The 11,282-nt window shown below is 39.2% G+C and overlaps 1 long non-coding RNA gene across 1 annotated transcript; it reads right to left on the bottom strand.

Moving 5' to 3' along the window:
• Nucleotides 1-6,054: 6,054 nt before the first annotated feature.
• LOC141164142 (uncharacterized) lies at nt 6,055-9,918 on the bottom strand. The gene is made up of 3 exons (XR_012250844.1): nt 9,854-9,918; nt 9,495-9,715; nt 6,055-6,605 (listed from the first exon to the last, which is right to left on the bottom strand). It is a non-coding gene; the product is annotated as an uncharacterized lncRNA (long non-coding RNA).
• Between the last annotated feature and the right edge of the window lie 1,364 nt (nt 9,919-11,282).

Here is an 11,282-nt window from a genome sequence, read left to right on the forward strand (position 1 = left end):
AACACCATACCAACTGTGAAGTATAATGGGAGAAACATCATACTTTGGGGGTGCTTTTCTGCAAAGGGGAGAGGACAACTGCACTGTATTGAAGGGAGGATGGATCGGGTCATGAATTGTGAGATTTTGGCCAGCAACCTCCTTCCCTCAGTTAGATCATTGAAGATAGGTCGTGGCTGGGTCTTCCAGCATGACAATGACCCGAAACACACAGCCAAGGGAACTAAGGAGTGGCTCCGTGAAATGCATTTCATGGTCCTGGAGTGGCTTAGCCAGTTTCTAGACCTGAACCCAATAGAAAATCTTGGGAGGGAGCTGAAACTCAATATTTCCCAGTGACAGCCCCAAAACCTGAAAGATCTGGAGAAGATCTGTATGGAGGAGTGGGCTAAAATCCCTGCTGCATTGTGTGCAAACTTGGTCAAGAACTACAGGAAACATCTGACCTCTGTAATTGCAAACAAAGGTTTCTGTACAAAATATTAAGTTCTGGTTTTCTATTGTATCAAATACTTATTTCATGCAATAAAATTTAAATTAATTATGTAAAAATCATACAATGAGATTTTCTGTTTTTTTTCTGCCTCTCACAGTTGAAGTGTACTGTACCTCGAGAAAAATTACAGATCTCTCCATTCTTTGTAGGTGAGAAAACTTGCAAAATCAGCAGTGTATCAAATACTTATTTTCCTCACTGTATCACATACTAATCAGTATACTGGATGTAATATACTATGTGACTAGTATAAGATACAATGTGACTGCAGGCATCAAATATTATGCCTGCTGCATATTATCTTGCATATAAATCTGATGTCTGTGCACATAGTATTGGATATATCAGTGATATTTTATCCTGTATACGCTATGTAACATACTATGTGCACAGACATGCGTTGTTATACACAGGATAATATGCGTCTTGTGTAATATCTGATGTTTTGAAAACACAGACAGGTATGTCTTATACCAGTCACATAATATCCTATACAGTTAGGTCCATATATATTTGGACAGAGACAACAGTTTTCTAATTTTGGTTCTAGACATCACCACAATGAATTTTAAACAAAACAATTCAGATGCAGTTGAAGTTCAGACTTTCAGCTTTCATTTGAGGGTATCCACATTAAAATTGGATGAAGGGTTTAGGAGTTTCAGCTCTTTAACATGAGCCACCCTGTTTTTAAAGGGGCCAAAAGTAATTGGACAGATTAAATAATTGTAAATAAAATGTTAATTTCTAGTACTTGGTTGAAAACCCTTTGTTGGCAATGACTGCCTGAAGTCTTGAACTCATGGACATCACCAGACGCTGTGTTTCCTCCTTTTTGATGCTCTGCCAGGCCTTCACTGCGGTGGTTTTCAGTTGCTGTTTGTTTGTGGGCCTTTCTGTCTGAAGTTTAGTCTTTAACAAGTGAAATGCATGCTCAATTGGGTTGAGATCAGGTGACTGACTTGGCCATTCAAGAATATTCCACTTCTTTGCTTTAATAAACTCCTGGGGTGCTTTGGCTTTATGTTTTGGGTCATTGTCCATCTGTAGTATCAAACGACGATCAATCAGTTTGGCTGCATTTGGCTGGATCTGAGCACACAGTATGGCTCTGAATACATTAGAATTCATTTGGATGCTTCTGTCCTGTGTCACATCATCAATAAACACTAGTGACCCAGTGCCACTGGCAGCCATGCATGCCCAAGCCATCACACTGCCTCCGCCGTGTTTTACAGATGATGTGGTATGCTTTGGATCATGAGCTGTACCACGCCTTTGCCGTACTTTTCTCTTTCCATCATTCTGGTAGAGGTTGATCTTGGTTTAATCTGTCCAAAGAATGTTCTTCAAGAACTGTGCTGGCTTTTTTAGATGTTTTTTTAGCAATGTCCAGTCTAGCCTTTTTATTCTTGATGCTTATGAGTGGCTTGCACCGTGCAGTGAACCCTCTGTATTTACTTTCATGCAGTGTTCTCTTTATGGTAGATTTGGATATTGATACGCCTACCTCCTGGAGAGTGTTGTTCACTTGGTTGGCTGTTGTGAAGGGGTTTCTCTTCACCATGGAGATTATTCTGCGATCATCCACCACTGTTGTCTTCCGTGGGCGCCCAGGTCTTTTTGCATTGATGAGTTCACCAGTGCTTTCTTTCTTTCTCAGGATGTACCATACTGTAGATTTTGCCACTCCTAATATTGTAGCAATTTCTCGGATGGGTTTTTTCTGTTTTTGCAGCTTAAGGATGGCTTGTTTCACCTGCATGGAGAGCTCCTTTGACCGCATGTTTACTTCACAGCAAAACTTTCCAAATCCAAGCACCACACCTCAAATCAACTCCAGGCCTTTTATCTGCTTAATTGAAAAAGACATAGCGAAGGGATTGCCCACACCTGTCCATGAAATAGCCTTGGAGTCAATTGTCCAATTACTTTTGGTCCCTTTAAAAACAGGGTGGCACATGTTAAGGAGCTGAAACTCCTAAACCCTTCATCCAATTTTAATGTGGATACCCTCAAATGAAAGCTGAAAGTCTGAACTTCAACTGCATCTGAATTGTTTTGTTTAAAATTCATTGTGGTAATGTCTAGAACCAAAATTAGAAAAATGTTGTCTCTGTCCAAATATATATGGACCTAACTGTATACTGGATGTAATATACTATGTGACTTGTGTAAGATACACTGTGACTACAGACATCAAATATTATACCCTCACATTAACTTGTGTGTAATATCAGGTGTCTGTGTACACAGTATATTACATACATGCAAAATGTATTCCTTTTTGGGGAATATCCATCTTTTTTTGCTGGGAAGAAACAATTATCCCTTTAATTAGGGAGCAAAACCATGTGTGCTGGTTTTAAAGTGAATTAGTGTCTTCTCAATCAGGAGTGAAAAAATGATCCCCTTTTTGGGATCCAACAAGTATGCTATTATCAAAATGACTAAACATTTACAAAGCCTTTTTATTAAGCCATCCAAAAATTATCCTTTTTTTGGGAGCAGACACAGAATAGCTGTTTTCAAAGTAAAGAAGAAATGGCTAATTTATTTATTTATTTAATAAATAGCTCTATTTTGGATACTATTTCATGTTTGTGTACCTTCAAGGAGAGTATCCAATATGCAAGAAGAGTTGTCTCCAGCGACCACAGGGGATAAGGTTCTTAAAACTTGACGTTTATTTAGCCATCATGTTAAAAAGCACAGACATGCAGAAGTGAGCAATCCCAGTGCAGGGAACAAGTCCTACGCGTTTCAACCTGCAACGGTCTAAGTCATCCATGACTGAATAAACATCAAGTTTTAAGAACCTTATCTTCTGTGGTCGCTGGAGACAACTCTTCTTGCATATTGGATTTCCTTACCGCCGGGACCAGGGCGGCTCCGTGTGCCGATGACCAGTCAAGGAACCAGGACATAACGGGGTGAGCTGAAATTCTTTTTACATATTCAAGGAGAGTATGTTTCCCAACAGCAGCACAATATAGAATTATAAAACACAGTGTGCAGCTGGAATATGTGTGGCTGGCGTGGCTTTGCAGTGGCAACAGTAGCAGTAGAAAAGAATGAAGGGTCAGGAAAGGAGGTGTTTGTCAGGCGTAGGACCAGCAATGGCAGCACTTTCAGCAGCAGTACAGTTAGTATAGCACTATAAAACACAGTGGACAGCCAGGAGGTGTGTGGCTGGTGTGGCACCAGCAGAAGCTGCAGGGTAGAGAATTATGACAGTGCTGTGTAAGGTCAGTAACAGCAGCCCTGACAGTAGTGGTACTACTTAGATGACACGATGGACATGAAGTAGAAGCCTGGCTGAGTGTGGGCTATTGGTACCAGCAGCACCAAAGAGGTGTAGTAGACAGATAATGTACAGACAGGCAGAGGGTTGGCTAATTTAATCATTGACATTGGCCATAGGAGAATGAAAGTCAGCACTGATCCATATCTGATTTATTTGGACACATATAAGGTGGTTCACTTAAGTGTGACAATGCCACCAGCCCTGTTGAATACTCTTTCTGACATTATACTGGAGGCCGGACATAACAGTATGCAATATTGGGCCGGAGTATATATATATATATATATATATATATATATATATATATATAATGCTTGCCTGTGCAGCAAGGCAGGTAGCACACTTTCTGTGACACACAAGCCTTGGTTTCAGAATTTTTCTTCACTTGCAAAATTAATACAGAGGAATAGTAAACTGCTCTCCTTGTTTGCAGTGTGTGAAGAATAAAAAAAAAGGTTTTATTAAGGTATTTTTACTGCACTATATTATAGATCAATGAATTCAGTCACACTGACTATGCAGGAACAGCACCTCCCTAATCACTTGAATCTTTGGACTATTTTTCATGAACTAGCACTCCAATTTTAAATGTGTTTCAACACTGCAGTAGTACAACCCAATCAGAATTAAGCCTTTTTCTATCCTTATGTAGAATGACTGAGCCGTGTACTCTGATTTCCTATCCCTGTGTGCTTGCATTTCTGTGTGTAGCATGCATACTTGATATTGAATAAACACTGATGTTTTGAAAACTTGATTTCTATTTTTTTCATCTTTTGCATATCATTAATATGTGTATCGATCCGGCGATTTTTATCATTCAACAAATTTTCCTTCTTCCAATTGCAATGTTGAGAAATGTAATTTCTACCTTAACCCTGACAGACCCATAAAAAGACAATGGGGTGCACTAATAAATTGATTAATTGGGAAACGATAATTAAGATTCATAGAAATAAACGCCATGCCACCAGTATTTAAAAAACCTCACATTGGAGATTTAAAAAAAATATATATATTTTTGCAACATCTTCAGTTTCTCGTTTCAGGAGTACTCCGACCTACATCAGAATAACAAAAATCTGATTGAGATATCCCACTTTTTAAACAGATGTGTCCCTTGACTTTATTATTAATTAAAGAGGAATATCAAGAATAGTTGGCTTAATTACTACAATTTATTTCATTGCTATTATCTACGGTTGCATGGATGGCTTTGACACTTTTGCATTTTTCAAAACAGTTTATTGTTTTTCAGATCTGACTTCCTGACATTTCATTTCGTGTGCCAGCTGTAAACGAAAGAATGAAATCACAGTCTGGCCTCATGCCACAAGACCAATCTAATTGTCCGTATATGAGAAGTGTAAAATTTCTTATGCTCTCATCAGGCAATTAGAATCATATTGATGAAAATTTCTGCGGTTTACCCAACACCTAATGTAATATTGCATTTAGATTAACCAATAGTGATTAATAGACAAAACAGTTTTCAGTTCTACCGACCCTACACTTTAGTAATATATCATGTTATCTTTGGAAAGAAAAATACAAAGTGAATATTTAGAATAAAAAGCTCCCGTTGATAATGTTTTATAGATAATGTCACAGGTGTGTCAGAGGTGACAGACAGTCGCCCTGCAGTGGTTTGCAGGAGGTCTCCACGTTTGGCAATGCATACAGCTGCCTAGATAGGAGGCTGTGTTTAGGACCCAGCGACTACTTCCCTTTAGTCTTGGTGTATACATACCTGGTGTGTCTAGGTGGGCGTCGCCGGTTATACTAATTTCTACTTGGAACTCGGCTGAAGCAGCATCACATCCTCTTTGGAGTCTTGAGACCATGTGCCCTGTTGGAGTTCTTCTAAAGCTAAGTTATTATTTCCCTGTTTTGTCTTCCCCTTTTGTCTTTAGAGTGCTAGCGGAGGTTGACTAGTGCTCATCTCCTTCCACCCCCAGCTTTAGCCTTACGCCAGGGATAGTAGGGCGAGGCATGTGATTAGCGACATCTGCGGAGACTGTATAGGGATGTTAGGGGGAGACAGGGTGACGCTAGTCCAGATTAGGAGGTCACCTCTTCCCCCTTTCCCTAGTGTCTGGGCTCCCTTTCCCTTTCCCCTCTGTGTTGCACTCACACCTGGCATGACAGATAAAGATTAACTGTACTTTCCCCTTTAACAAAAAGAACAGATGCACGCCATGGAAGAAATAATTTTATGAGTTTATTGTCTTGGAGAGAGTCATATTGCACTATATTGTTGACCTTTTTTTCCTTTATTGTTTCTTTTATATTTTTAAGACCTGCGTTCTTTGGTAAACCTGCTTGTGCAGCTGCGTGTTCAGAGCTCAGTTGTCCTGTTGACTTTGCAAATTGAGATTCTGATTTGGCTTTTATCCTAAGTCATATTGCATGACTCGTTAAAGGGTTGATTGTGACTTGTAGGGTTGCTGCTTCCAATAGGTAGCGCTATAGAGTTCAAGTCCTCTTTTTCTCTGAAGAGGCAATTTGCCTGTGGATTTAAACATTTTCTCAGTGTCCTGGATTCACCACAATGTTTTTTGATAGGTATGAACGAGGATTTGAAAACTCCATCTACAAATTGTTTTATTTTTATTTGGTTCGAAGTTTGTCAATTCTGCTCCGTCTGAACTTCAACTTTATTGATTGGTATATCTTCAGCTAGACTACTGTTTGTCACTTTACGATTACACTTGACATCTGAGTTGAAAGCAAGTAAGTCCAGTCATCATTATCCAACAGTTTTAACTACATTAATACTGGTTCAGGAACACGAAGAAGACACTAATGAGAGAAATATAAGATAAGAAAAGATCATTACAAGCAATTTATGCCATCAATACAATGGGGTTTTTGCTGTTTGTTTCCTCAACATGCCAAACAAAATTCACAGATCAGTATATGTAAGATTGTAATCTTTACGGATCAATCTAGAAATGCAGAATACCTATAGCGCTTAAATGATACTCTCTGTCATTTACAGTATTACAATTTCTCATTGAAAAAAAACTCAAAATTGCAAATGACTCCTAGGAAGTTGTAGGAGAAACTTCAGTTATTAGGGAAATAAAAATCCTCAGAGAAGAATTCCCGTGGATATGTCTAGGTTTCTGAAAGAACAAGTCTATAAAGGAAGAAAAAGCAGAAAATCTCGGCTTTTGGTGAAAATTTCCTTAACAGGCAATTAAAAAGTTGAAAAATTTCTAGTTCCTGAAACCCTTCTCAGCTTACTTCTTCACAATATTGCTACGAAAGTAAAATTATTAAAAGATGACAATATAGTTATTTAACCAAGCACACTTTCCTCCTCAAGGACACCATCGAGATCAGAGAGAGGGCAAAGTTCAATGAAGTGGTGCAAAACCCATTACAATAAAGAAGATAAACCAGATCTTTACAGCATCCACAATCTCTAGGGCAGAATCCACATAATCTGGAATCGTCCCTCTTCATCACATCTTCAGTATTGGTGGATTTCATCCAATAATGTTGGTATAGGTCCTTTTGAGAACAGTAGTCTCAATAGCCCCTTTATGACTACATTGCGTAAAATTATGTCATATGGTCACAGCAAATGTATGGGACAGGCTGGCTGTGTTACACAGCCAGCATCTGCCTGTAACTGCAACGAATGGAGATAGATCTGATCACTGCTGTTGAACCTCTTAAATGCTGCTGTCAATCACTGTCAGAAGCATTTAAATGGTTAAGTTGCTGGTGTGTACTTGTAATGGTCCCCACAATGTGATTGTGGGGTGCTGATGGGTTACTATGGCAGCTTGGGATCGGTTAAAGTCCCCTATAGCTGCCATGTTGGTCATCCTATGAAACCCAGTGGTTGGGCATTATAGGACATCTGCAATTATAACTATGTAATGCAATATTGTTAGTGTAGTATTGCAGTATAACCAGTCAAGTGATTGCAGGTTCATGCTGTCTAAGGGGACTAAAGCCCGCCTTACACAAAAGATGGCTGTTGGCTAGCTGAAAAGTGTTTAGGCTGATCGTTTGGCCAACTGCCATCTCGATTGACTCTCCCATACACAACAGCTCTCGTTTGGCCAAACACTCTTCTCTTCCCTATTAGAAAGCTGTCAACAGACTTATCTGGTAAAGGCTTACCTCCAGGAGAGCAAAGTGATTGACAGTGTGAAATTGGGCATGCCCAATCGACATCTCTCCCTGCCATCAGCCGGCTGGCATTCCTAAACACATGGGTTGTCATATATGTGATATCAAAGGGTTCAGCCTACATCACTCCAATGTGTATAACGTAAAAATAAAAACAAGGTTTTTTTTAAAAATATAAAAGTTTGAATCATCCCATTTCCCATTTAAAAATAACAAAAAAAACATATTTCATATTGCCATGTTTGTAAATGTCCAATCTATCAAGATAATATTATTTCCTCCATATGAGAACATGTCTGGAAAAAGTGTATGGTGTCTGTCAAAACTACCATTTATTCCATAAAAGTCAGGCATATGGCTATGTTTTTCGGACAAATAAAAAAGTTCTGGCTTTTGAAGAAGGGGAGTAAAAAACTAAAGCATAAACATTTAACAGTCATGAAGGGGTTAAAGAACAACCGTACATAGAGTAGCACTTCCTAGACAATTTATTTCCAATTTGGGATTTTATTATAATAGCTGAGCCTGGGTTTTGACTGTCAGCAAGTTTGCCCAATGAAGAAGCCAATAGGCGAAACCCAAACCTATGTAGAAGTTGTAGTGCCACATATTTAATATACTTGTCATGTGTTTTTAACTAATTTATTATTCTGAGTTTGATTAACACAAGTAAATTGTCCAGCACTGCTATGCTAAGTCTAGTTGTTCTTTTACTTGTAGAGAAAAAAGACAAGAGGCGCACCCTGTGTCTAACCATAGGCAGAAGGTGGAGGTGATATGCAGGGCTGGTTACTCACTTAAATAAGATGTGCATGGAACAACTCCATGGAAGAGTAATATATTCCAAATGTGGCTACTGCTCTGACCACTGTGCTCAACCAATTGGTTAGAGGACATAGCAAGTGAAGAAAGGAGTGCAAGGGATCCCAGGCGCTGCTGCTGACAAAGGGGATTCCAGGCGATAATACACCTTTCAGAGTAGATTATACCCCTTCCTCAAGCTTCTGATGATGCCTGAGGAAGGAGTAGAATCTACTAGGTAATGCGTTGCAATAAATTAGGAGGTTTTTTTACAATTACCGCCTGGAATCACCTGGGTCAGTGGCAGCGCTGGGCATCCATCGCACTCCTTTTTTCTTCACTTGGTTCTTCTTTAAGGGAAACTTGTGACAGTGCAGTTTGCTTGTGGAGCTACTGGTATCAGCAGGATTGATAGCAACATCAATGAATGAAATACACTGATACTGGAAGTGTGACGGATAGGGAGGATTCCGCATAATTTGGCTTCCGCTCTAAATATCACAGTATTCAGGGAGTTGGAGTCCAGTCACTACTTAGAGCTGGAATTCCTTTACTACACAGTCTCTGCTACTACAACCCAGCTACATCCTTGTACCATTACCGCTACTCAGTCTCTGCAGCAACAACTTTGCCATCTTGATGTTCTAGCACTACTGTCAGCCTCAGCTGCTACAACGCTGCTACTTTGTTCCAGCTCTGTTGTATCAGTTGTCATTGTTCTCAAAATGCTATATAAGTTACCATTGTTCCATCTCTGCTACATTAGTAGCCATTGTTCCAGATAAGCCACATCAGCCTTTGCTATCCCAGGTCTACTACATCACTTCAGCATCTCTTCTATGCCATACTCTTCCCTCCTGCTGCACCACTGTCACTTTTCCGTGCTCTTCTAGACCAGGAACATCAATAATCCACCTGATTAGGTGAGACATGACATCTCTTTTCTTCAATTCTGAAAGTACCTAATTAGCATACACAAGCACATAATTTACATATGAATATGTGTCATTAGTATCACTCCACCTATGCCCTTACCCACCTATACACACAGGCATACTGTCACTATTGGTAAACCTGACTCTGAGGGCAACCTGAATTACCTCTTTCTTTTCTGCAGGAAGAAATGACTCCCGTCAACCTTGGCAGCCTTTCCCTATGACTGTACAAATAAAGGATTATTTGTACTTGCAAAATACTCGCTCACCCACATATGTGCACGGCCTGTCCTCGCGACTGGTTTAATTAATGCTAGTGCTGAGGATTTTCAGAAATTAATGATCTAATAGAAGGCAAGATTTTTGATTTATTGAATGCGGGTAAATGGCTAGAATCAATAGAAAAATTCTTGTTAGCAAGAAGAAAATAATGAACAATGGATAAGATTAAGGTCAATTACAGGTTATTTTTTATTATTACCAGCACTTTACCGGAGAGCTATATCCATTTTCTCAACATTCGCATTTATTCTAAGCAGCAAATGATAATGCTAAAAGTACTTACTCTCCAGTAACTACCCACCAGCAAATCCACTCTATCACTTGGAAATAAAATTAAAACAGAAAACATTACAATAAATACATATCTCCCGTCTACTCATTTCAGTCCAGAAGAATAGACCATTAAAATGTATCTTTCCAGCCCTCGCCCGCTCTCCGCGCATTTCCCCATCCATAGGACTCTTAGCTCAGATTAATCTTTTAAGTCTCTGCTAATGCATTGAGTGAGTATGTTAGTAAATGACGGGCCATTACTTGTACGTCTCATTTGCTATAAGCTTTCATGATCCCCGGTCCCTCACAAAGCTGTTACTGCAGGGCTGCTAATGAAGCAATATTTTTACATTTTTGCCTTAAAAAAAAAAAAATGGCCTTTGTGATTATAAATTTACAGAACTTTTTTTTTTTCTTTGCTCCAATAAAGCAATTTTCTCCAGATGTAATGAATATAATAATATTCTTGTCTCCCTTTTTTAATCTCTTAAAACTTTGCAGTATCATTAAATCCCTTTTTTCAATATTAAACGTATAATTCATACGGAACAGCTGGGGATATTGTGCAGCGCTCGTTATGGCTTAACCCGCTTGGAGAAGGAAGGGTGCGGAACGCAGAACACTGAGATATGTTGCAGGCCGCAGGCACTAAATGGGTTATTAAGCAGGAACTACTCAGCTCGGTAGATAGTGTCTAGAATTAGACCTTTGTGGTATCTAAGTGCCTCATATTCTAATTTTCTTGTCATTTCTTTAATATACTTTACTGGTTAACACCACTTTCTGTAGAGATTATATTATGTTTTAGTGTACCCTCATGGTATTCTAAAATATTCACATGGACAATTGCATCAAGACATTTGGAATAAACTATATTTACTTTGTATTAAAATACAAGGCACGGGTAGCCAAAGATCCTGGGTAATTTTCCTTTTTATCTCCAAATTACCCACACACAACAGGTCAGTTATAACATTATTTGCCGGCACCCCTGCATGGTTCCCTTTTCCCCTCCATGTAGGGACGCCGGCATACTCAC

This window comes from Phyllobates terribilis, unplaced genomic scaffold (assembly GCF_046119375.1).
Source record: "Phyllobates terribilis strain yellow unplaced genomic scaffold, ASM4611937v1 Scaffold_10__3_contigs__length_209671492, whole genome shotgun sequence".
In the NCBI taxonomy this organism is placed as follows: domain Eukaryota; kingdom Metazoa; phylum Chordata; class Amphibia; order Anura; family Dendrobatidae; genus Phyllobates; species Phyllobates terribilis.